Genomic DNA, 24,275 nt, shown 5'->3' on the forward strand with positions numbered 1-24,275 from the left:
GGGAGTAACTAGTGGCTACAGGGAAGCCAAGGCTGGTGCCAGAAAACAAAACATTTCATTGTGAAATGAAACGAAGGCTGAGGGCAGTGGGGTGCAGGGAAGAAGTCACATTAGAAAAAGAAAAATGAGGATAAAGCAAGCAAACTATTTAAGCAGACTGAGAAGGGAAGGACAGATTAAATCAAACCTCTGGCAATCAATGGGCATTCAATTAACAGTTACATTATTACTAATTTACACAAAACATCTAAAAAATACCCTTTCCCCCTCTGAGAAGACCTTGATTTAATGCTTTCCAGCTGTTCAAATATTCTCTGCTAACCCCACAGGGGCCTCAGGGCCACTGTGCCCATGCCCAGGCAGACCCCATGGCACTGGACAACCAAATCAAAAGACATTGGGCTGAAGGGTGGGTCTAGGTGGATGCAGAGAAGTTGACCTGGGGTAGAGGAAGGATGTTCAGAGCAGTAAGGCCATGCCACTTTTGGAACTGGAGAAGAAAAAGCAAGGACGGAAAGAGGCCAAAATCAGAATCAGGAAATCAGCCTTGCAACAGCCCAGGGGTCCAAATGGCCACAGAGTCTGGCTCAGCCTTTGGATGTCTTGCTCCCTGCAGTTGATGGCACTTTAAGGAAGCTGCCAGGTGCACTGAAGTCCTCCTTTATGCTCAGAGCATCCACAGATGCGGCAGGAAGAAGGTCTCCATTCGAGGATAAAGGGGGAGAGAAAGGGATAGTATCCACTCCTTAGAGACACCCCAAGGTCATTGATCCAATTCTTGGGCCAGAACCTCAAGACAGCAGAGTGCTGAAAGAGCCAGGCAGAGCTCAGTTCTAGCTGCGAACTTGGGCAGGCCACTCACCACTCTGGGCCTGTTTCCTGCTCCAGTAAAATGGGATAATACTGGTGCCCAGCTCAAAGCTGGGCAAGAACTGAAGAGGTGTGTGCAGAGCGCCCGGTCCCCAGCATAGGCATCTCTTGGGGTCTAACCACTATTTGGGCAGCACTACAGAGCAGATGCCTATGGTGGAGGAAGTGAGGGCAAAGGGAAAGAGGAGAAAGGGGAAGGAAATGCCATTTCTCATTCCATCATTTCTGATGGATGAATTCGGAAAGATGCTGCAAGTATTATCTACACACATAAAACGCAAATACACTCACATTTTTTAAGCCCTACAAAAGACCAGCTTTAAGCAAAGCAATTTCTTGAGGAAAGCATGAATGCTGTCTCCAGGGCTATCATGTCCTTTTTGCTTACACAGCCCTGTTTCTCTCTTGATCCTATGAAGTGGGCCAGAGCAGCTCTCATCATCCCTAGATAAGAAAACTAATTCACAAAGAGGTAAAATGACTTGCTCAAAGTCACATAGTGGTAGGTCTTAGCATTCTTAAATTATATTTTTTCCAGCCCATGATGCTCCTGATTGACAAACAGAACCAATGAATTATAAGGACAGAGATGCTATCTACTTACTGTAGGGGAGATGAGTATAACAATCAGAGCCCTCCTCACCTCAAAATGCTATCTAATTCCAAGTCCACTGAACACCCCAGGACCCTCTCTCTTTCTTCCTACATTCCCAGACTTCATGGAGCCTACAGTATGTCCCTTGGTTTTTCTTAGAACTTGTTAAGTCTTTGCCCTTCTTAACAGAACCCAGCTTCCCCTATAACTCAGGTGTCAGAGATGGAGACATCGACTGCATCACCAAATGGGACCCTGAGGAAAGTGGCTTTCCAAACTATGGATTTTCCACACAAATTACTAAAACAGATATTTGGGAACTATTCACCCAGCCACAGCCACCTCCTTAGCTTGGAGATGCAGCTATCATTGGCAAATGTGCTTTCTGACAAATATTAATGTTCTGATTAACAACTTCCCAAACTGGACCAGAAGTGGAGCTCTGCTCTCAATAATAAGCCCTCCCACTCTTTCCCCAGAAGGAACCTGTGACAACTTAGTACCCCTGTCACTCTTCTCCATGAAATATCCTTCCTTGCATCCTCTCCCCACAGGCCATCAATCAATTCATTTCCTCACCATTATTTTTAAAACTCAAATTTATTAGCAATGACACATGAGTAATACATACCAATACACCATTTGCACTTTGAATTAGCCCTGCATGTCCTGTGACCACAGGGCTATTTGTCAAAGCCAAACTTGCCTCCTACCTGTACTTTGCAGTCAGGACACAAACCCTTCCATGGTCACAGACAGTTGGACACCAAGCAAGGACAGTGGCGTGCTCTGAGGACTCACACTTGGGGCTTCTTGATTCCTAAGCAGAGCACTGGAATCAGTGGTAAGCTACGGTGAGGCTTTAATGCTAGAAAAAGAAGAATCAGATCTCATGGTGCATAATGACATAACCACTCTAAACTTCCATTTCCTCATCTGCAAAATGGATCAATAACACCCACCTCCTGGGATTGCTGGTGGAAAGTAAGAAGCTGGATTTGAAGGCACCTAAAAGTAAACTTGCACATAAAGAGGACGATGGCCAATGGGGGTGAAGGTAAGAGCATAAGGGAGGCTTCACTGTATCAGAGTCATAGGGTACCTAAAATCACCTATACCTGGTTCCATGGAAGGATAAATGTTGGGCAGCACCTTTCCTTCCTCTTCCTACTCCCTACAGGGGGTTTACACATCTGAATATCCAGGCACATTTGTGAGACACTATTATGTTGGATCTATGTGCAGGTGTCAAAAACTCAGTGCTGAGCAAAACAAGGTGGTCACTGGTGCCCAGGCTGGACTCCAGACTCCGTTTCTAGCAGCTGTTTAGGGGCTCAGACTCAGCTCGAGGGAGTCACGGCCAAAGGCAATCCCTTCAATGCAGATAGGCACAGCAGCCACACTCCTGAAGAAGCAGTTTCAGAACCTTGCTTCTCTCTTTGGTGCTCAATGACCTCCTTTCTTCCAAAAACATTCAGCAAGATCCTCTTGTGTGCCAGGTTCTGTGTTAGTCTGTGGCACAGAAGTGGATGTGACAGCTCACTCTAATCCCTGGCCTCCCAGAGCTTGGTGTTCAGTGAGGGTGACTGAGTAGTGAACAGGCAATTACAACATAGTGTGGAGAGTGCTCCAAATCAAAGAACTGCAGGAGGCTGTGGGAGCACACAAGAAGGGACTCATTCAGGTTGGGAGAGAAAGCAGGAAAGAGCTTCTTGAAAAAGGAATGGATAAGCAGGAGTGAAGCAAGGGAAGGAAAGGAGGTGAAGGTGGGGGTTCCAAGCAGGGTCAAAACCAGAAGGCAGGCATTCATCAATAGCATGTGCAAAGGTCCTAAAGCAAAGACAGTCAAAGCTACACTAAGCAACTGAAATAAGCACTACAGATGTGCACCTGCTAAATGGATAGAATCCCTAAAAAACACTCAGAAGAAGGGTCTTCATAGTCCCTGCCCTTGGCCAGCCTCTAGTCAACTAGGGGAGACAGGACCAACATAATGGAGACAGACGTAAGACAAAAATAGTCATAAACAATCAGAACTTGTTAATGTGCTTCCTCTATTCACAATGTAGAAGTCCTTGCTGAGGGCTGGGAAGTAACTGTCAAGAGCCAAAGGGGTTAACCATGGCAGGACCTTGAAAGAGGTGAGCCAGCATGCTCAGGGGTAACAAAGCTGTCTGACCTCCAGCACACTGAATGGCGCTGACTAGGCCCCATTTTTCCCCATCTGGTTGGAAACTCTAGACAGGCTTTGTGTGCTTTGCCAGTTACAAATAAATGCAAATCCAATGTCATCCCTCTCTCACTAGACCAGGCTACAAGTCAGGGTAGTTTAGTCTGAGTTAGGATGACTTGTAAAGCCAAATGACAAAGGCAACAAAAGTGTCTGTCTTGCCACCTTTCTTCCACCCCCTAGCCCACCCCTATAAGATGCACTCTGTGCCCCTGGCCTCTCCTGGTGAGCAGGAAGCTTTCTATGAGGATGCAAATATCCTGCTCAATCACTGGGAGACAGTGAGGGAATTCATATCACACAGAGCGGCTTCCTCCTCTCTTTATTGCTGTGTGACACTGTACTTCTCCCTCTCTCACCTGACAGGGATTGGCCCCGGAGATTTTCAATGAGCACATTATTTGCCCTAAAGCCTCCACCCACCCCTCTTCCCACCAGGACCCCAGAATCCTTGAGGCCCACCATCCCACTGGCAAAGAGCACTGAGCACAGCACAGCTTGCTGCTTTACAGACAAATGTCTTCCTTCTGGCTCCCACTTCCTATTTACTTTTGCTCTGGAGAATCAAGGGACTGGAACCAGCCTGCGATCTGTGCTTGTTCTGCACATTTCACCACAAGCTGTGGGGCCCAGCAGGACCCCGACACAGTCAAAGTTATAAAGACAACAGAGACTCAGAGACTCAGGGCAACACTTATATCCTTCATTCTCTACCTGAGTAGGGCTCTGGCCTCAGCCTACCTCTGCCACAGGCTGGCTGTATGAGCCTCAGTTTCCTCATTTATAAAATATGAGTTGTTGTAAGGATTTGAGCCTCAGTTTCCTCATTTATAAAATATGGGTTGTTGTAAGGATTAAATAAGAACATGCATGTGAAGTAATTAGCATACAGCCTAAAATAGTCAACAAATATAACACTTCTATTAATATCATTCCAGGTCTCTTTTAGACATTCTCTCAAGTGACCTGACTCTCGCTATAATAACCTGGCCATCATAAGCACTTAAAAAAAAAAACTTTTTAAATTAAAGCATAATATACATATAGAAAAGTGCACATAAGTGTAGAACTCAATGAGTTTCCTATATAATCAGCTCTCAGATCAAGAAACAGCATTATCAGTATTATAGAGGCCCCTTTGTGTCCCTTCCAAGGATGACCACTATCCTGATCACATTGCCTATTCTTGAACTTATATAAACACAATCATACAGATGTACTGAATGCACCTTATGATTTAAGAAGCCCTTTCATAGATGTTGCCTGATTTGCTCTTCCTCAAGCCCAATAAGATCAGGTTTTATTATGGTCCTCATTTTATTGCTGAGTAGACAGAGGCTTCAGATATAGCAACTGACTTGTCCAAGGCTACACAGTAAGTAAGGAGGAAAAGACTCTAACCCCAGGCTGGCCTAGCCCCTCTTGTCACCTTTGCACAACACCAGTGTACTTCTCATATATCATATCAGCCTACCCCTATCCCCGGGCTGCGAGGAAGGCCCCTCCTCCAGGAAGCTTCCTTGGGCGGCTTAGAGAAAAGCGATCCTGTTATTCCTCATTTCAGTCTGTTATTCCTCATTTCACTCTGAACACTAAGTCTTAACATGCAGCTAACCTGAGCATGTATCTGATAGGTGTGTCCTTACTGCCTGCTATAAGTTTGTGTGGTGTGTCTACCCATCTCTTCTCCACAAGACTCTGGGATCACAAGCCCCTGGGGCAGGGCATGCTTCTGTGGCTCATTCCATGTCCTGCCCAGAATGGATAGGGCTGGCTAGAAGCTGTGGAAGGTGGAGGCACCTCTGAATCTGGCACTTTCTCCCCCTGCTTTGATAAGAGGCTCCTTGTGAGTCAGTCTAATGAGAGGCATAAAAGAAGAGTGAACCAGGGCCAGGGGATCCCTTTTTAAATCCTGATACTGAGAGTCATGTGATCTTGGGCAAGTTACTTGCCCTCTCTGAATATCAGTTTTCTAATATATAAAATGAGATGACTAGACTAAATCTGACTTGACAAATTCATTGTGCCCTGTGCCTATCTATCACAAGTTGACCCAGACCCCATCACAGAGAGCCCACACTCAGCCCCAAACCCCTCTCAACCCTGCACTACAGGCACCACTGCCAATCAGTAGAAATGGGCATAGAAGGAACCGAGCTGACACTGCTGACCAGTCAGCACCAGATGGTGGAGTCACTGGGACTCTGCATCTATGCATAGCTCCTGACCATGCCTCAGGTTCCAGGGGTGAAAGGTCATACAGGGCTCATCCCTGGGATCCTGGGTCCATCTTCATAGTCCCCACACAAAAGCAGCCTCTTCCTAGGTCCTCTGCCCCTGCAGTCTCCATGCCCTACTCTATCCATTGCTCTCCCATGTAACTAACTCTACTTGGAACTAAATGAATTTGGGGACGTATACCGTCCCCAACTCTAGCTGGATGTCTAGAGCTCAGATCTCCTCCTTAATCATGAGAGCAGCAGTGCCCCCACCCAATCTAAAAGTCAGGGCTCCTCACCCATACACTACCTCTGCTCTTACCAGAAACTCTTATCCAGTCCCCCTCGATGCCAGCCTCAGCTAGGCTCAAGGAGGAGGTGAAGTGCTTTGGTCCAGGCAGATCCATGGTTAGTTACCCTTTGTACTAGTTTAGCTCTTTTATGGGTTACACTAATCCTATGATCTACCAAGGAAATGTATTTTGAGAGCCATACAACTGACATTTTAACACCACATGTCTGTGAGTCGAAGCAGCCCATCCAAGCTTTCTAGAGCCGAGGCTCATTGCTAGCCTAAGGCTCTAGGACCCAGGCCTTTGCAAAGAAGGGGCTCACAAATGAAGCCATTCATTCAACAAATATTGACTGAGCACCTACTGTATTCTAGTACTGCCTTAGTTGTTGGGGATGCAATTGCTGAGAAATAAATATCGGCCCTATGCCAGTGGAGCTCCTGTCTTGTGGGGAAGACTGATAATGACCTCTGCTGAACTCCCTGAAGCATCCAAGCATGGCCTGACTTGCCTCACTGCCATCTGCCCTGACTCTCCCCAGAGTAAGCTGCTTAAGCTCCTTCCATGCTGGGTGCTGGAGGTTCAAGCAGAGATACGTACTGGCTCCTTGGAGATGCACCAGCCAAGATGAAGAAGCCATGCACATAGAGAAAAGGGTAATACTATGGAAAATTACTCAGGCTCTCAGGGACCTGTTCTTTCTCAGATCAAATTGGACTAATAACTCCTACAGTGTAGGGTTGTTATGAAGATTTGCAGCAACATATGAGGATGGACACTTGAGATGCAACAAAAGCAACAGCATTATTGATCAGGAACATGGAACAAAAATCAGCTCCACCCCAGCTCCTAAGGCCCAAGGTCAAGCTCTGAGCATCCCCCTTTGCTAAATGCCCTCCCCAAAGAGGAGCTGAGGGAAAGAGAGACAGTCCATCAGCCACCTGCCCAGTAGGCCTCATACTAATGGGAATACACTTTCTCAGCTGACTTTCCACTACTCACATAGTCCAATTGTTGGTTTGCTTTCAATTTGCACCCTACCTTGAATATTTCATGTTCCAGTCTATTTATTTTGGACTCTGGCAAGCCTCTTACTTTTCAAAGGAGAGTAGGATGGTGTTATTTTACCTCAAATAAACTGGTGAGCTTTCTCCACCTAGTTGTTCACTCTGTACTCTTCAATTTGGGTCATCTGAACTTTCTGGCCTTCTGATTGGGTGTCTGCAACACCACTTACTTCACAGAGGCTCAGCAAAGCCAGCTGGTCACCCTAGTCCTCAGCCCTCATGGCCAGGACCTGAGGCCCAATCTAGCACCTGACAGATTGAGAAGACATCTGCATGCACATTTTAGAGGGGCCCAGTCCTGAGGTGAGCTGACCCTCTGCCACTTGATGGCCATGCCTGGCAACAAGAGGCACTCAGGAAATGTGTGCTATAAATGGACATGGAACTCCTAGCACAGCCCTATGGCCAAGGATCATAAGGCAAGTCCTAGCCTTGGACATTTCTCTGAGCCTCCCAGACCATCATTTCCTAGCTGGGGACTCCGTTTGGGAAAAGGAGTCTTAGAGGAGACTGAGTCCTAGTTTTATTTCTTCTTCATGTGATATCTTAACATCTCAAAGGCTGGAATGTGAAAAAGGGTAGCATTGTTTTATGGAGTTCCAAGGAAGGGTACAAAACAAGGACCTATGAGAAGTACATTTGGCTCAATATCAGGTAAAGCCTTCTGGTATTTTTTGAAGAAAATCACTAGCATTTCCTGAGTACCTTCTAAATATGAAGCAGTATGCTGAGTGCTCTCACATGCTCCTTCATTTACAGCTGCCTAGAGAGGGATGACTGCCTCATAAGTGGTCAAGAGCACAGTCCAGACTGCTGAAATTATATCCTGACTCTATCACTTATGAGTGTCGCTTTATGTAACTTCTCTGAACCTCAGTTTACTTATCTGTAAAATGAGACAACAATAGTTCCAACTTCATAGGGTTGTTAAAAGACCAGCTTACTAAATATAAAGGATCTAGAATATAATAAATGCTCAATAATGTTAGCTTTCAGAAGATGCAGAGGAGGAGCAGGAGGAGACAAGAGGAGAGCAGCAGGTGGGATGCTGAATAAATGATTTCAAGTTCCTTCCAGGAATAAGATTCTATAAATCATTTACCCTCTCAGGGTTTTAGTTTTCCTAGCAATAAAATAGGCATCACTGTTACTGAACAAATGCTGCTTTATGCTGTGTAATGTTCTCAACCTTGACAAGAGTAGTTGTGTGCAATGATCACTGCCACCACCATTTGTGCAGGCTGCCGGTGGCCTTCACAAGGTGCTGGATGTATGGACAGAGCCCTGGGAAGGGGACAAAAGTCCTGGATCCTGATACAACCTCCCAATCAAATAACTCTGTGGTTTTTAGCTACTCCATGAAATCCTGAGAGTTTGGGACAATAATTTCTACCTGCCCTACTCTCATATTTGTGGCCCTGTGAGATCCTTGGGGATGAGGCAGAAACCACCAAGAACATCATAAGCCTTTGAACATGTACATACACCAGGAATGGCACTAGTAGTTTCAGCATTAGCGCAGGTTGTACCAATGGAGGTGTGATGGGGGTGAGGGCTGGTGAGAAGCTCCACCACCTCCCCCCAGGAAATAATACCATAAGGGTCTTCTGACCCTCCTTAAACAAACTCTAGTCTTCTCTACTTTTCAAAAAGCCTTTGCTGCCTCCAGAAAGAGAGATGCTCAAATTTCCATCTGGTCCCCAACCTTGCTTGGGACATTCTTCTGTCATGATCTTATGAACTAAACAAGGCCGGGGGATGTTGTAAAGATTAATAATAACCACAATTGTAATAGCGGTGCTCCATCGGATTTCTTCCAGAGATGCTCCATCATGCCTCTAAGAATCTAAGACCCAGTTAAATCCCCCTCCTAATAACCTAGGCAGCCATGCCAGCCAACTCAGCTGAAGAGCACTGGAGGAGATGGTAACTAGACTGATTATGATTGCTCCAAGCAGGGTAGGACCGCAGTAGCTCCATCAATGCTCCCATCAATACTCAAACTCTTTGTCTCATGAATAGTTTCATCAGTGTTTCATTTCACTGCATTTTTCCAACCTCCAACGTAGTCACTCCCCTAGATGACCTCCATGTTGGAAAACATTGGCATACAATTTAGGGAACAATGCAGTAGCTCTGTTGGGGATGGTCTTCAATTAAGTCCCCAATATTTCCAGGGACCTCTCACTTGGTGGTCAAAGAAATCAGGCCAAGGAAAGACAAGAACTGGAGTGTATCAAGAGTCTCCTTGTTTATGAGATGAGGAATAGAAGTAGTGAGGTAGCCAGAAGGGAAGTCAAGAAAATTAGGAGAGGATCAGTGCATATTTCACATAAATGTGCATGTGCGCAGACATGCGCATGCACCCACACCTGCATACAGAAATTTTTATCAGCAGAATTTTAAAACAGACCACCTGGGTACAAACTCCAACTCTGCTTCTTACTAGCTATGAAACTTTGGGGTAATTAATCATCTCTGAATCTCAGCCTCCTCATCTACAAAATGGGTATGATAATACTACCTTAACTTTATTAGGAGGATGACATAAAATAATGTACTTACCGAGATTTACAGAGGTAGGTATTATGCTCATTAAACTCCTTGCCCAAAGCCATGCCCATTGGAAGAGCTGGGATTTGAATCTCAAGCAATCTGATCCAGGAGTGGCCAACCACTGCACCACACAGCCTCTGGGGTAGGATGGGGCACCCCATTCAGGGCACCCTGATAGAAGAAGCAGGCAGAAAGAAGCAGAGAGTTGCTTCCAAAAAGTGACAACAGCACTTTGCTCCTTGAACCCAGTCTCCCTACTGGGGAGCCTCTCTGTGCTGGAAAGTAGAAACCATCCCAGCTGCCCCAGAGCCCCCAGATGTTCCTCCATCCTCCACAGCTTCTTAAATTTTTCTGTTTTATTAAGTGTGCCTTTTAGCCAGCCTCTCACTTACCTATCTTAACCTCCTCTGGGTTATTTATTTCTCATTGTATAAAATCCTCCTCTTTAAGTCTGGCCCTTAAACTTCAACTCTAAATCTGTGTTTACTCCATAGCCACTCTCCCAGGCCACTGCTTTGACCCCCTGTCCTGAGGGTGGGCGGCGGGGGGTTGGAGGGGGCGGTTCATACCTATCCCTGCTCCCTCCTTTGCCACATTATTATCTCATTGAATTAGGAACTCTGTAAGGTAGAGTTTATTATATGCCCATGTTGATAGAGAGGAAACTGAGATAGCAATAAGTAGCGTGGATTTCTTGTTTCCAAGCCAGATCTCTTTTGCTGGTGCACAGCATACTTCTCTCCACCCAAAGAGGCCCCCAAGACTCTGAACATCCCAGCTTCCATTTCAGCCTGTCTGTGGCCAAAATACACCCACAGCATCATGAACAACGATAATCATCACCATCTAGTTTTCTCTGCTTCCTCTAAGCAAACCTCCCCCTGAGAAAAGCCTGAGGAGAAGGAAGGGACAGGAGCATGAGACCTGACTTCCAGGTGAGGGGTAGTGGCTCACAGGGGTGAAGGGCCTGCCCAAGGCCTCCCACAGTGAATGGCAGGCCAGCCTCAAACTCAAGATCGAGTGACAGTGAGACCAATTGTTCGGCTTCTGGACTCAACCCCCCACTCCCACCTCCCTAACCTTGCAACTCAGGCCCCAGGAGCCCTGGGCAACAGCTGGATACGTATACTGGCACCAAGTAGGTGGACCTAAAAGAGAGGACAGTGTCACAGCAATCAGAAAAGTACAGTCTTGCAGAGGAGCCCTGGGCTATCCCAATCCCGGTGGCTGAAGGCCCATACAGCCTTCCTCTTCCCTCCTCACTCCCATGTTCTATGAATTTATCTCTGTAACAAACATTTGTTAAACATGAGTTGAGGACACTTAAATAAGACAAATATTTATTTAACACCTATTCTGGAAGTACTAGGAATATGATTGAACTTGAGCAAAGCAGATGTAGGGTCCTGGCCCTTTTGGAGGTAAGCTCCATTCCAAGTCCCCTGGAAGTGACAGACACAAAAGAGTAAATTCTAGCAAAGTGAGTCCTGGGTGCAGGGGTCCCAGTGTCATAAGGAAAGGGCAGAGAGGGTTCACAGAGATTGGGGAGGTGAAATGTAGGCATCAGAAATGCCTAAAACCAGCCCCCTCTGCAGCACATGGCCCAAGGCACATGTCCTTGCACTCAGCTGCTGTTTAGGAACTCCACCTGCTACCTGTGTCTCATCCCCAAATGCTCTGGTATGTCTGGGAACAAACTTATCATCCTTCCCTCAGACCTGCTTCCTCTTCTGGCTTTCCTGTTTCTAAAAATGGCATCACAATCTCCCTAGTTTCCAGAGCTAGAAATCTCAAAGTTCTCACTGACACTTCCTGCTCCCTTGTCTACTGTTCCCAATCTGTCAGTGCCTTCTGCTCTTCCTTGGAAATATTACTCAATGCACTCTCCCTCTGCCTTCTCCCCGCCCACTCCCCCACACCCCTCCAACCCCCGCCCCCAGCCATCCATCTCTGGGCACTGCACTCCTCTGCCCAAGGATCCTCAATACCTCCCCAAACTGGTTGCATCAACCTGAACCTCTTCTCAGGCTTTCAAGGGCCTCCTGAATTGAGTTAGTTCTGCTCTTCCCCTGCCATCCTTACTCCTGAACCAGACCCTTTCTTCACTTGCCTGATTCCTCAGGACATACCTCCCCACGCCACCACTCTGCCTGTGCAGCCCCTCCTCACCCATGAAGTCCTTCCTCCTGTCACTGAGTTCCAGCCCCACTGCGCACCTATTTTTGTTTTGTTTTGTTCTGCTGGTGGCCAGTGCACTTCCATACATGTGCCTGATGTTCCAATCATGTGGCATGTCCTCCTTAGCTTTCCACCCAAATCATAAACCTGCTGAAGGAAGATCCCTGCCTCACTACAGTGCTTCTAACTACTCTATCTCTGCTGAGTTGATACATTTACATTTGATGGGTTCTGTTACTTAAGAAAACCCGCAAGGAATATTATTATAAAGAGCCTCTCCCTCCCTTTTTTGGGCCCAAGAGTAGGAGAAGGAACTGGGGCTCTAAGTGCCCCTAGTCCGTGAAGCAGCACAGAGTCACACTGCAAGGACCTCTATGAACCCTCTCTCCTTATCTATAAAAATGGAGATGCTCACATCTCATTCATGGGGAAGATAGGATGATTGAGTGAGACAAGCAAAGTGCTCAGTCAACAATCAATCAGTGTTACATTGATTCCCTTCTCCCTTCTCTTGGCTGGCACTGTGGTATAAATTTTTTTTCACAATGTATTTGCTAAATGTAAGGCATACCCTATTTTATGTAACCAAATATTATAATCAAGTAACAACTATTTCCTATGTTCCCACTATGAGCAGGGGCCAATTTATGGAATGTGGAAGGACAGCACTTGCTCTCTGTTAGGAGCCCAGGATGTGAAAAGGCATCAGATAAAGGCTTTGTTCCTCAAGGGACTTGCCATCTGGATGGGAAAACAAACAGGGATAGGTAATTATCAACAGCAGGCAGGAACAGGAAGATGAAACAGTACAAGGTGGCAGTGTGGGAGGAGCCCACACAGGGATGCTAAGTGGCCCTTCACATTGACAATCCCATTCCCATCCCACTCACATTGTTGCTGTGTGTGTTTCAGACCAGGTGAGATTATCTCCATTTTACAGATGAGGCTCAGAGAGGTTAAGCAATTTTTTCAGTCACTCAGGGAGTAACACCAGGATAGGAACCCAAGTCTTCCTGACACTTAGCACACTTCCTGCTGGGACCTATGGATGGGGAGCAGGGCTTCCGAGGATAAGGAAAGAAAAAGGTCCAGAAGAGGGTATAAAGTGGTATTGTAAAGGTAGGCATAGGATTGCATCCAGAGACATAAAGTTGAGGCCAGCCTGTGAATGGCCTTAATCTCCCAGCTGCTGCATGGAACTCTATCCAGTAGCCCACGGGACCCCTGAGGGCTCTTAAGATTGGGTCACATGTCACAAGCACCTTCCTTTGTAGGAAAGCAGGTGTGATGTTGGACTACTACAGCCCCAGTGGGAACAGTGGCAGTAGGAAAGAAAAGTTCAGATAAGGCACAAGAAGTTCTCAAAAGAGGTGAGAGGGCGGAAATGATAAGGATAGGAGAGTGGGTGGAGGAGGCAAGGGAAGAAGGAGCATAGTGGTCCCAGGGGCCAGGCCTCATGCCTGGAAAAACCTTGAGCTCTCTCCACAGGAGGGAGTCAAGAGGAAGAACTGGTCTGGGATCAGGGTGGCAGGACATCCTGCTTGCTGGGGTAGCCAGTGTAGGGGCTAAGAGAATGCAGAACCAAGAATTAGCCAGACCCCCGACTCTGGGCAAGGGGGAAGAGCCAATCCTTCAGCTTCATAGGGAGGAGAAAGTATAGAGCTGATACTAGGGGCAAGAAGGCCAAACAGCTTAAAAAGCAACTAGTAGCAGCAAAAGAGCAACTGGCCTAGGAGTCCAGAGGCCTTGGGTGTGGCTTCAGAGCCTTGGACAAGTCATTTAACCTGTGGGAGACTCAGTTTCTGGAAGATCAATAATACTTCCCTACAGGGTTGGTAGTACGGATTAAATGTTGGTAGGACCCTATAGAGATCAAATGAAGTAATTTTTCTTTAAAGCATTTTAAAAACTGGAACTCAATATACAGAGAAGGGATTAATACTATGCAAAAGTAATAAGAGATACTTCTTTCTCACACATGTTGACCACTGCCTACCCCACCAGCCACACAATACCAGCTTTCTCCTCACCACTCACTCCTTTTGTTTTCCTAGCAGTTTTTCCCCTCACCCAAGACAGGTCTTCTTGTCTTCTTCCTTCCTTCCATTGTGGTGGGGCTGAAGCTCACTCTCTAGGAGCCCCTGCCTCCCAGTAACTGGGACCTTCTCCCTGGAGTCTTTACTTCTCCCGCACAACACAAAAGTTCCCTCACTATCCTCAGGGAAAAACAAAACAAACTGGAAAGCCAGACCAAGAAGCTGACCCAGTCTCTAAAAAGAACTTTCAGTGCTGGGGAAAATGTCAGTCAATGATCAAGATGCCTTGGGGTTGGGGGGTTGGAGGGATGAAGAAAATACAGAACACTAGAATTTTCTCTCAACTCCCCTCCCCTAAGCCCTGCTTCTTCCCCGCCAGGCACTCCACAGAGCTCTGGACACAGATTTGCCTCTGGTCTCAGGTGGCAGGTCCAGAAGAAGACTGGGAGACAGAGCTGGTGAGTCAGGCAGAAACTGGTGGGCAAGCCCCGGTCCACAGCTCCCCATAGAAGCCTCACTCCACAAGAAATGAACAAAATATGGAAAATTAAACAAACTCAGACACAGTAATACATGCCTCCTAGCTTAACTCTCCAAAGGGTCACAACCTTGATGAGCACACACAGCAAGTAAGGAGAATAATAAACCTGATTAATGATGAGAAATGAGTTGCAGCTTCAGCATATACAATCAGCCTGATGATGCCTGATGGAGTTCTGGGGGCTTCCTTCCAGAGTGAGACCAGAAAACACAGCTGACGTTTCCAGACCCTTCACTTCCATCACAGAAGCACAGACACTAGGGAAGTAAAGCCAGAACAGATTTCTCTTTCTCCACTTTCTGAGATACCAGACATCCTCTATCCCTGGGAATACATACCAGCTGTTTGCAGGTGCTCCTGGAAGTGTCACTGTCACCTAGGTAACTCACAGGGAGCTTAAGTGAAGGTAGTTCTCTTTGTCCCTGGCAGGGCTCAGTGCTCTCGGCCAGTCCTGAGATGCCCACTGCTTGGCAAAGGAGTCCAATCAAGCCCAGAGCTCTCTTCCTCTTTCCAGACAACTCAGGCCCTTGGGAGACATGCCCAAGAGAGCCACTGGAGGGAGGCAGGGTGGCGGCACCACCTGGCATCACCAGACAACAGCACCAGGAGGAAGATGGCAGCATAGAAATGCCAAAAGCTGTGCAGCTAAAGGTCCAACTGAGGAGAAGCTCTGCACAATGCCCCACTGCCAGACAGACCAGAGGGCCCTGGGCCAGCCCCCCAGTGATACCACCCACACCCCAAAGGCCCTGGGCCAACTCTCCCCGGGTTCTAACTCCTCCTCTCTCACTTTCTTCAGCTCCAAGGAGCCAGAGAAAGAGACACGGGTGCTCTCAGGGCCTTGAAACCCAGTCCCAAGTGTAGCAAGCGGGCCCTCCACTGGGCCAAGTCTGAGCAGCTCAATGCTCTGCCAGTCCTCACCAGAGAGTCAGTCAGCTCCCTTCCCCCTTTCTTCCCCTATCACTTGTCCAAATGAAGGTCTCTAGAGTCTCTCCCTCGCTTCCCACTCGGGTGAACTAGGATAGGGTCTATGGGAGCCCCATTAGTCCACGGAAAGAGTCATTTCTGATAGGACTCTGGATCCCCCAAAGCGAAAGGCGTATAGGGTTGGGGGTGTGGTGGTAGCCAGAGTCCAGTGCAGGGACAGAGGGCAGTCGAGTCAGATATCAGTGAGGAAAGAGAGAGAGGACTTCGTGGGATCTGAGCCTGAGCTGGGATGCAGCACTGTAGCCGGGGAACCGGAAGACCAGAGAAGCGGAGAGTGACAAGGGGTGGGGGAGAAGCGCCAGTGTGAGAAGGGGCCATCATCCCTGGGAGGGCAGAGAGGCTGGGTGTTACACGGAGATGGTACCGGAGGATCTCGAGCCCGAGGAAAGGATGCAAAGGTGGAGATGGGAGTGGGGACTGGAGGAATTGTCGGAACAGAGCCCTGGGGATAAGCCCAGTCGGGAGACGCAGGGATCGGAGTACAGGAACGGGCTGGCTGAGGGCGGGAGAGGGGAGGAACTGTGCAGGGGCGGGATGCAGAGTGAGGCGCAGCGGCCCCATGGGCGGGGGAAGGAGAGGCAGAGACTTCAGAGTAGGGCATACGGGCGCGGAAGGGGGGCATGCAAGACGCCGGGCACCGAAGGGACGTGGCGGTGCGGCGTAGCCGAGGTGCGGCAGGGGACGCCGCGGCCAGCCCTGCCCTTACCTACTCAGCTCCGCAGTCCGGCGTGGGTTGGGGCCGGGATGCTACTCCAGAGGCCCAAGTGCTCTTTGCTTTTTCTTTCGCAGCAGCCGCGGCAGCTGCTATGCGATCCACCGGCAGCTGAAGGCAGTCTGTATCCGGCCGCGAGCGAACGAAGAGCGGGCTGCGAGAGAGGAACGCGGCCAGGACGCGGGGCGCCGCCCGGCGGACAGTGACGGAACTGCAGCGGCCCGCAATTGCTGGCAGATGGGGGTGGGGAGGGGGCTCCCTTGGGGTCGGGACGCCAGCTCGCTCTCGGCAACCCCTCGGTGCCTTGCCCCGCGAGCCGCAAGCACAGGCGCAAGAGGAGCAGGGCGGTGGCAGGCCGAGTGGCTAGGGGCTAACTTGCTGCCGCCCCACGGGGCTGAGGCGGAGCGACAGGATCTGGGCTGGGGATGCAGCGCCAGACAGGGGCTCGAGGACCGCTCGCGGCCAAGGCGCAGCAGGACGAGGTGCGGGCGCTGAGGTGTATCAACCTGAGAGGGATCCGGGCGCAGCCCTCACGCTGCGCCTCCCTGCGCAAAGGGGCAGCCTTCCCCACCTCCCGGGCCCGGAGGCGTTGTAGCTCGGCCAGCTTTGGCGGGCAAAGCGCGCCTCCTGGTGGGATTGTGGGGAACTGCGTCAGGGCCCTGCGTGCCTTGCTACCAGTCTGGTGGCCAAGATGGAGATGGGGAGGTTTCACGGGGAGAGAAAAGATCAAATTGTTCCAGAGGCTGAAAAGCAACAGCTTGCATTTAGTAGTTCCAAGGCTCTATTTTATGAATACAATCATCTTGGGGGGAGCTGCCATGGAGAGGTGAAGGGACCAATTCAGGAGGCCAGGGCTCCAGGTGAACAAGGTAGTAAATGGCAGGACCAGGAGGGCAACCAAGCTTCCTGACACGCGCGGTCAGTGTTCATTTTACTACAACACAGCTGCCCTCAGGAAGAGGTTGGGGAGTGGGGGATCCTGAGGAAGGAAGCCCAAAGACATGTGACCTCTTCACACATTAGTTCCTCTTTCCCAACCCACAGTGCCTGTCTTAGGCAGACAAGTGAACTGACCACAGAGCCCTCCCATCTTCAAGGGCCTAGGCCCTTCAACCCAACTATCAGAGCACCTACAACCTAATCAGAGTCTCTGTGAAGGGTTTGTTCCCAGACATACCCAGTTGGGTCTTGGCATAAAAGGATGATATATGCACTATAGAATATTCACTGACACTACATTCCCCAGAGAGGTCTAGCCACTGTGCTCTTCCTACTTCTCTTTGACACAGGCTGCAGGGAGAAGCGTGTGCCATAAGACTCCTATCTTCCCATCCCCTACCTCCACAACGGGACTTGATGAATGCTCCTTAGGGAAAACATGATTTAGCATGTACTGTGTGCTAAGACTACAACACTTACACAAGTGTGGTTTCCAATAACCTTGTCATTAATTATGCAAGGTGGTTGTTAAGGTGACACAACCTCATTTTACAGATGAGGAAGCCTGCTAAAGTTTAAATCACCTGTAAGCCAGCCATACCCCGTGAATAAGCTATGCAGAACTAATTTCTAATTCTAGCTCTAAACCCTCACATTAGGGTTTGTTTTCAAAATGAACAAATGGCAGCATGGGCCAAGCAGAAAGTACATTGGAGGAGTGAGGGGCGGCCCTGAAACTCTGAGCAAGCAACTTTATGTTTCAACTTCAGTTTACACATCTCTAGACTTGAGGGAAGCAGACTTAATAGTCTCTGAAGTTACTTTAAACTCTGAAATACCAAACATAGATCCTGGGCCCTTTTTACTAGAAGAATGCAAGATCAGTAAGACCATAGAGGCTTAAGGGTTTGGGAAGAAAAATAATAAGTGAAACCCTTCATCTTATTATTTTGCCTGGTGAGTTTGTCCTCTTAACGAGGAAGGTGAGAAGGAGCTTTTGGCAAGGTCAGAGAGACTGCTGATGGGTCCAAAGATAGTCTTGGCTGTGGCCTAATGAGGTTTCTCCCCTTCCTTCAACCCTTAGAACCTCTCATCTGAAGCACCCCTCACAGCCAGCTGCTGTACTATGCTAGAAGGACAGGATTCAGTGTGCTAGGTCCTCATGGTTTGAACTCTTTGGTGGCTATAGCCCACAAGGAGTTTTGTTTTGTTTTTAATTAAGTTTATTGAGGTAGCATTGGTTAATACAATTAAATAATTTTCAGGTGTACATTATCATTTGACGTCTGTATATTCTATTGTGTGTTTACTACCCCAAGTCCAGTTTTCTTCAGCTACTATATATTTGATCCTCTATACCCACTTCACTCTCCTCCTATCCCCCCTATATTTGACCCCCTTTACCCTGTCTACCTCCTCCCTCCTCCCCCACCCCACCACTAACCACTATTCTATAGTCCTCTGGTAACCACTAGTTTATAGTCCATGTCCATGAGTCTCTGTTTGTTCTGCTCGTTTTTTGCTTTTAGGTTTATATCCCACATATAAGTGATATCATGTGATTTTTAACTTTTTCTGTCTGGCTTATTTCACTTAGCATGATTATCTCAAGGTCCATCCATGTTGTTGCAATCATACACTGCTGATGGGACTGCAAATTGGTATAGCCACTGTGGAAAACAGCATGGCATTTCCTCAAAAAACTAAGAATTGATCTACCATATGATCCAGCAATCCCTCTGCTGGGTATTTTCACCAAAGACTTGAAAACCCATATCCGAAAAGATATTTGCACACCGATGTTCATAGCAGCATTATTCACAGTGGCCAGGACATGGAAGCAACTGAAGTGTCCTACGATAGATGATTGGCTAAAGAAGCTGTGGTACATATATACAATGGAATATTACTCAACCATAAGAACACTACAAGGAGTTCGTTGTCCCGCATTTATTTTTAGCTTCTTCCTTCTTTGCTTTTGCATCGGGTATATTCTCAAAGAATACTTGATCTTAAATTTACCCACCTTTGTCTTTTCCAAAGGTCTCTTTGAAGTTTCATCACAAATTCATAAGGAATGTACTGCATAAATGGGGCCAACTGGAGTATACAGTGACTAGGTGATTTGTCCTCACTTTGTTTAGTGACACCTGCTATTATTATGTCACTGTCTGTTATTGTAACAGCCTTCTCATTGATCTTCTTACCTTTAGACTGGCTTTTTCCAACACAGCCACAAATGGCTACCGGAGTTATGGATCTAAAACAAGCTTTACTACTTCACATCCTACCTGAAAATGTTTTCGCAACACTTGTGGCCTATAAGGTAAAATTGAGTCCAGACTCCTTAGCACAACATGTAAGCTCCCTTTTTTACTCTTTCTACCTCTTCCATTTTCTACTACTGCCCGTCTCAAACTCTATTAACACCAACCTGCTTATAGTTAGTTTTCTGGCCCTCCTTTTTATGCCTCTGCACCTTTAACACATGAATTCTACCTGAAACCCCAACCCTCACTGCATACACACAGGGATACACAAGTTCATATTACCTTTCAAAACTCAGTTGAGAAAACTCCTCCTACTAGAACTTTCTCCTATCCTGCTACTATCTGGTCACTTCCCAACAGAATTAATTATTCTCTTCTCTAGACTTCTCTTGTACTTATTAGGTTTTATGGTTTCTTAATTGTTTCATGTCTGCTTTTACTAAGAGACTGTGAACTTGTTCTCTTGGATTTATTTTTAGTTTCTTTTTTCTTCCTATTTGCCTCAGTTATATCCATGAAGCAGAATACTTGCTCTTAAATTTACCTGCAATCTCTTTTCAAAGGTCCCTTTGAAAATTCATTGTAAGTTCATAATGGACTTTTTAAAAAATCCTATATTAACAGCACAATGGCTCGTATAATAGTTGCTCTGTAAGTGTGTTGAATGAATAAACCAGCATGGAGTAAGTGTTACTGGTGTCTGCAATTCTGGCAAGTTAAATTTGCTTCCGTTGTTAGTCCAAATAAGCCAGATGAAATGACCTAACTGGCAATATGAAACCACTGGTCCTCACCAAACTTGAAGCCTTTGCAAACAAGCTGAAGTTTAGGTTCACATTTGAGGGACTTAAGATTGAAGGAAACAAGAGCCTGATTTAATATCTTTATTGCCACACAGTATGAAAATGGAGCAATCCTGCTGAATTATTACATTCAAACTCCAGATTAAATGAAAATAATTCTCTGTGTCCTTCTTGTCATCTGTATGAGGGATAAATGATTGATTTCTAAAGAATAATGTGTCATAGAACCAGTTTAGAAGTAGAGTTGAAATTAGAAAGAGAACTGTTCTTTGATTTTACTTTCATTTTTATTCATTCCTTAAAGGATGCAGTAAGCAGTGGTTTTGCCTAAAGATATCATGGCCAAATGTTGACAAAGAGCAAATGTGTGTTTTGATGTACATAGTCTCCAAGTCTCATAGAAGCATATTGCTCAGCCTAGCTGGCTGCAAAGATAATGAGATAATGTCTAATGTTAAAAAGTACCACCTCAGTTCCACTCAAGATAGTGAAGTAAGAAAACACTATGCTTGCCTCCTCCCCTGACCACATTAAAATTACAACTAAATTATAGAACAATCAATGTGGAGAACTATCTAAAATCTAGCTAAACAGAACTCCTATAACTAAGGATATAAGGAAGAGACCACATAGAAACTGGTAGGAACGGCTAGCAGGCAATCACTAGCTTGCAGGCAATCACTCTGGGCTCTGGTGGAGGGACAGCAGCTTGGGAGTTGCCAGAGACATACAAAGACAATTGTGTGGCTTTGGGGTGAGGGCTGGAGTAACAGCTGCCATTGTCTTTTTGTTGAGCTCTCCTCCTATACAGCCTACAGATGAGTGCCATCTTACCCATGTTGACCGCCCCCACCATACAGCCAAATTTGAATCTACATTAGCCTGGTGAGCTCTGCTTGCTCCACTGTGGTGACAACATGAGACCCCATTCCACCTAATTCACGTGTTGCTGCAAGCATTTTTGCAGCTAAACAATGAGCCCCACCCCAAGCTCTTGGCAAGAGGCTCTTCCAATATCAATCAGTAGACCTTGGTTTGCATACCTTCAAAGTCCCTGGAGCTGGTGGGTAACCAGCTCCAGCCTGAACTTCAGTATTTTGTCAACAAATCTCGGGAGTCTGAAGGCTCAAGGTGCACAGTGGCTGGCTTTAGTGTGATCTGAAATCAGCTGCTGAGACTTATGGACAGGTGGTAGGCTCAGATCTCAGGGTGTCTTGGGCCTTTTGCTAAGCTTCTCCAGGCCTGGTTTGGTGGCAGCCAGCCTCAGTTCACAGTGAGGCCTCTCCCACATACCTCCAGGTCCAGTACAGGCAGTGACCAATCGTGGATAGCTTTGTATCTCCTACCAGGTAACCCTGGGTGGTCACAGAAAATGGCTGACCTTGGCCTGCATGGGAAACCCTCCCAAGGGACCCCAAAACTAACACACCTGAAGGCTGGTGTCAGACCACAAGAAAGCACCATCTGATTAGCTCCACAAGTGACACATTCAAAGGTAATCTCAACAGGCACACGAACCCACTGGGATGAATCTCACTCCATGGGGTCAGCCCCAACACAGAAGCTCATACACTGTGTGGCCAGTCCTCACAGGCAGTCAGCCTGAGAGTCAGTTGCACCCAATTCTGGGCCAACAGAAATAAAGGCTTAACTGCAACAAAAGGGCATATGCAATCCAAACAAGGGACACTATGGGAGCACCTGGCACAGATGATCAGGGAGACTGTACTACTGAACCACGCAGGTACCTACTACATAAAGCTAACTGGCCAAGACTGAGAGACGTAGCAAATATAATACATAGAAGTGAACACAGAGAGACAGCAAAATAAGAAAACAAAGAACATGTCTCAAGTGAAAAAAATAGAAGAAAACGCCAGAAAAACAACTAATTGAAATGGAAGAAAGCAACCTATCAGATATAAATCTCAAAACATTGGTTATAAGGATGCTCTATGAACATAGGGGATGAATAGATAATTTCAGTTAGAACTTCAATGAAGAGATAGTAAGCATAAGAAAAGACATATAAACCATAAAAAAGAAACAGTAGGAAATGAAGAATACATTAGAGATAGTCAACAACAAATTAAATGAAGCAGAGATTGAATAAGCGATTTGGAAGACAAGGTAACTGAAAACACCCAATAGGAACAACAAAAAGAAAACAAGATTTTTTTTCTTTTTAAAATGAGGATAGTTTAAAAGACAGATCTCTGGGACAACACTAAGCATGAAAACATTTGCATCATAGAGGTACTAGAAAGAGAAGAAAGAAGGGATTGATAACCTATTTGAGGAAATAATGACTGAAAACTTCTCTAGCCTAGTGAAGGAAATAGACATACAAGTCCAGGAAGTGCAGAGAGTCCCAAACAAGATGAACACAAACAGGTCCACGTTAAGGCACATCATAAATGAAATGGCAAAAGTTAAAACCAGGGAGACTCCTACAAGCAGCAAGAGAAAGGCAGCTAGTTACTTACCAGGTACTCTCCTAAAAAATGTCAGCTGATTTCTCAACAGAAACTTTGCAGGCCAGAAGGAATTAGCATAAAATATTCAAAGTGATGAAATTAAAGGACCTACAACCAAGACTACTATACCCAGCAAGACTATCAATTAAAATTAAAGATGAGATCAAGAGGTTTCCTTATTGGAAAAAGCTAAAGGAATTAATCACCACCAAGCCAAGATGACAAGAAATGTTAAGAGACTTATTTAAGAGGAAGGAGGGCAGAGAACAACAGAAATGTAAATAATAAATAGCAATAACTGTGTATCTATCAATAATCACTTTAAATGTAAATGGATTAAAAGCTCCAATCAAAAAACATAGGGAAGCTGAATGGATAAGAAAACAAGATCCATACATATGTTGTCTACAAGAGACCCACTTCAGATTAAAAGACTCACACAGACTGAAAGCAAAGGAATGGAAGAGATAATTCATGAAAATGTAAGTGAATAAAGAGCTGGGGTAGGAATACTTAAATCAGAGAAAACAGACTTTAAAACAAAGGCAATAATAAAAGACAAAGAGGACATTACATCATACTAGAGTGATCAATACAAGAGGATGTAGTAAACATTTCTGCATTCAACATAAGAGCACCTTCATATATATAAAGCAAATATTGACCAACATAAAAGCAATTGACATTAGTACAGTCATAATAGGAGACTTTAACACTCCATTAAAACCAATGGGCAGATCTTTCAGATAGAAAGTCAAAAGAAAACAGCAGCCTTAATGACACACTAAACTAGATGGATTTAATTGATATTTTTAGAGCATTTCACCCCAGAGCAGCAGAATATACATTATTCTCACGTGCACATGGAACATTTTCCAAGACTGACCACATGTTAAGCCACAAAACAAGCCTCAATAAATTTAAGGAGACTGAAATCATATCAAACCTGTTCTCTGACCACAATGATATAAAACTAGAAATCAATTACAAGAAAAAGAAATCCACAAATACATGGAAGCTAAATAATATGCTACTAGATATTGAATGGGTGAACAATGAGAACAAGGAAGAAATCAAAGATACCTTGAGAGAAATAAAAATGAAAACACAATGACTCAAAATTTATGAGACACAGTGAAAACAATCTTGAGAAGGAAATTCATAGCAACACAGGCCTGCCTCAGGAAACAAGAAAAATATCAATAAGCAAATATCTAAATAAACTAGGGAAAAAAAGGTAAACAAAGCCCAAAGTGAGAAGGAAGGAAATAATAAAAATCAGATCAGAAATAAACAAAATAGAGTCTAAAAAACAATATAAATGATCAATGAAACTAAGAGATGGTTCTTTGAATAAATAAACGAAATCGATAAACCTTTAAACAGACTCATCAAGAAAAAGAAGAGAAAAAAAAACAAATAAAATCAGAAACGAATGACTCCACAGAAATGCAAAAGATTATAAGAAAATACTATGAGCATTTATATGCCAACAGATTGGA

The 24,275-nt window shown here is 45.9% G+C and overlaps 1 protein-coding gene across 1 annotated transcript in view; it reads right to left on the reverse strand.

Moving 5' to 3' along the window:
- The window catches only part of GRIK4 (glutamate ionotropic receptor kainate type subunit 4), a 451,038-nt gene extending 434,520 nt beyond the window's left edge, over nt 1-16,518 (reverse strand). The window contains exon 1 of the mRNA XM_011383591.2: nt 16,279-16,518. The gene's annotated coding sequence lies outside the window, so the exon portion shown is untranslated. The remainder of the gene's footprint in view (nt 1-16,278) is intronic.
- Between the last annotated feature and the right edge of the window lie 7,757 nt (nt 16,519-24,275).

The sequence above is a fragment of the Pteropus vampyrus genome, unplaced genomic scaffold (genome assembly GCF_000151845.1).
Source record: "Pteropus vampyrus isolate Shadow unplaced genomic scaffold, Pvam_2.0 Scaffold528, whole genome shotgun sequence".
Taxonomy (NCBI): Eukaryota; Metazoa; Chordata; class Mammalia; order Chiroptera; family Pteropodidae; genus Pteropus; species Pteropus vampyrus.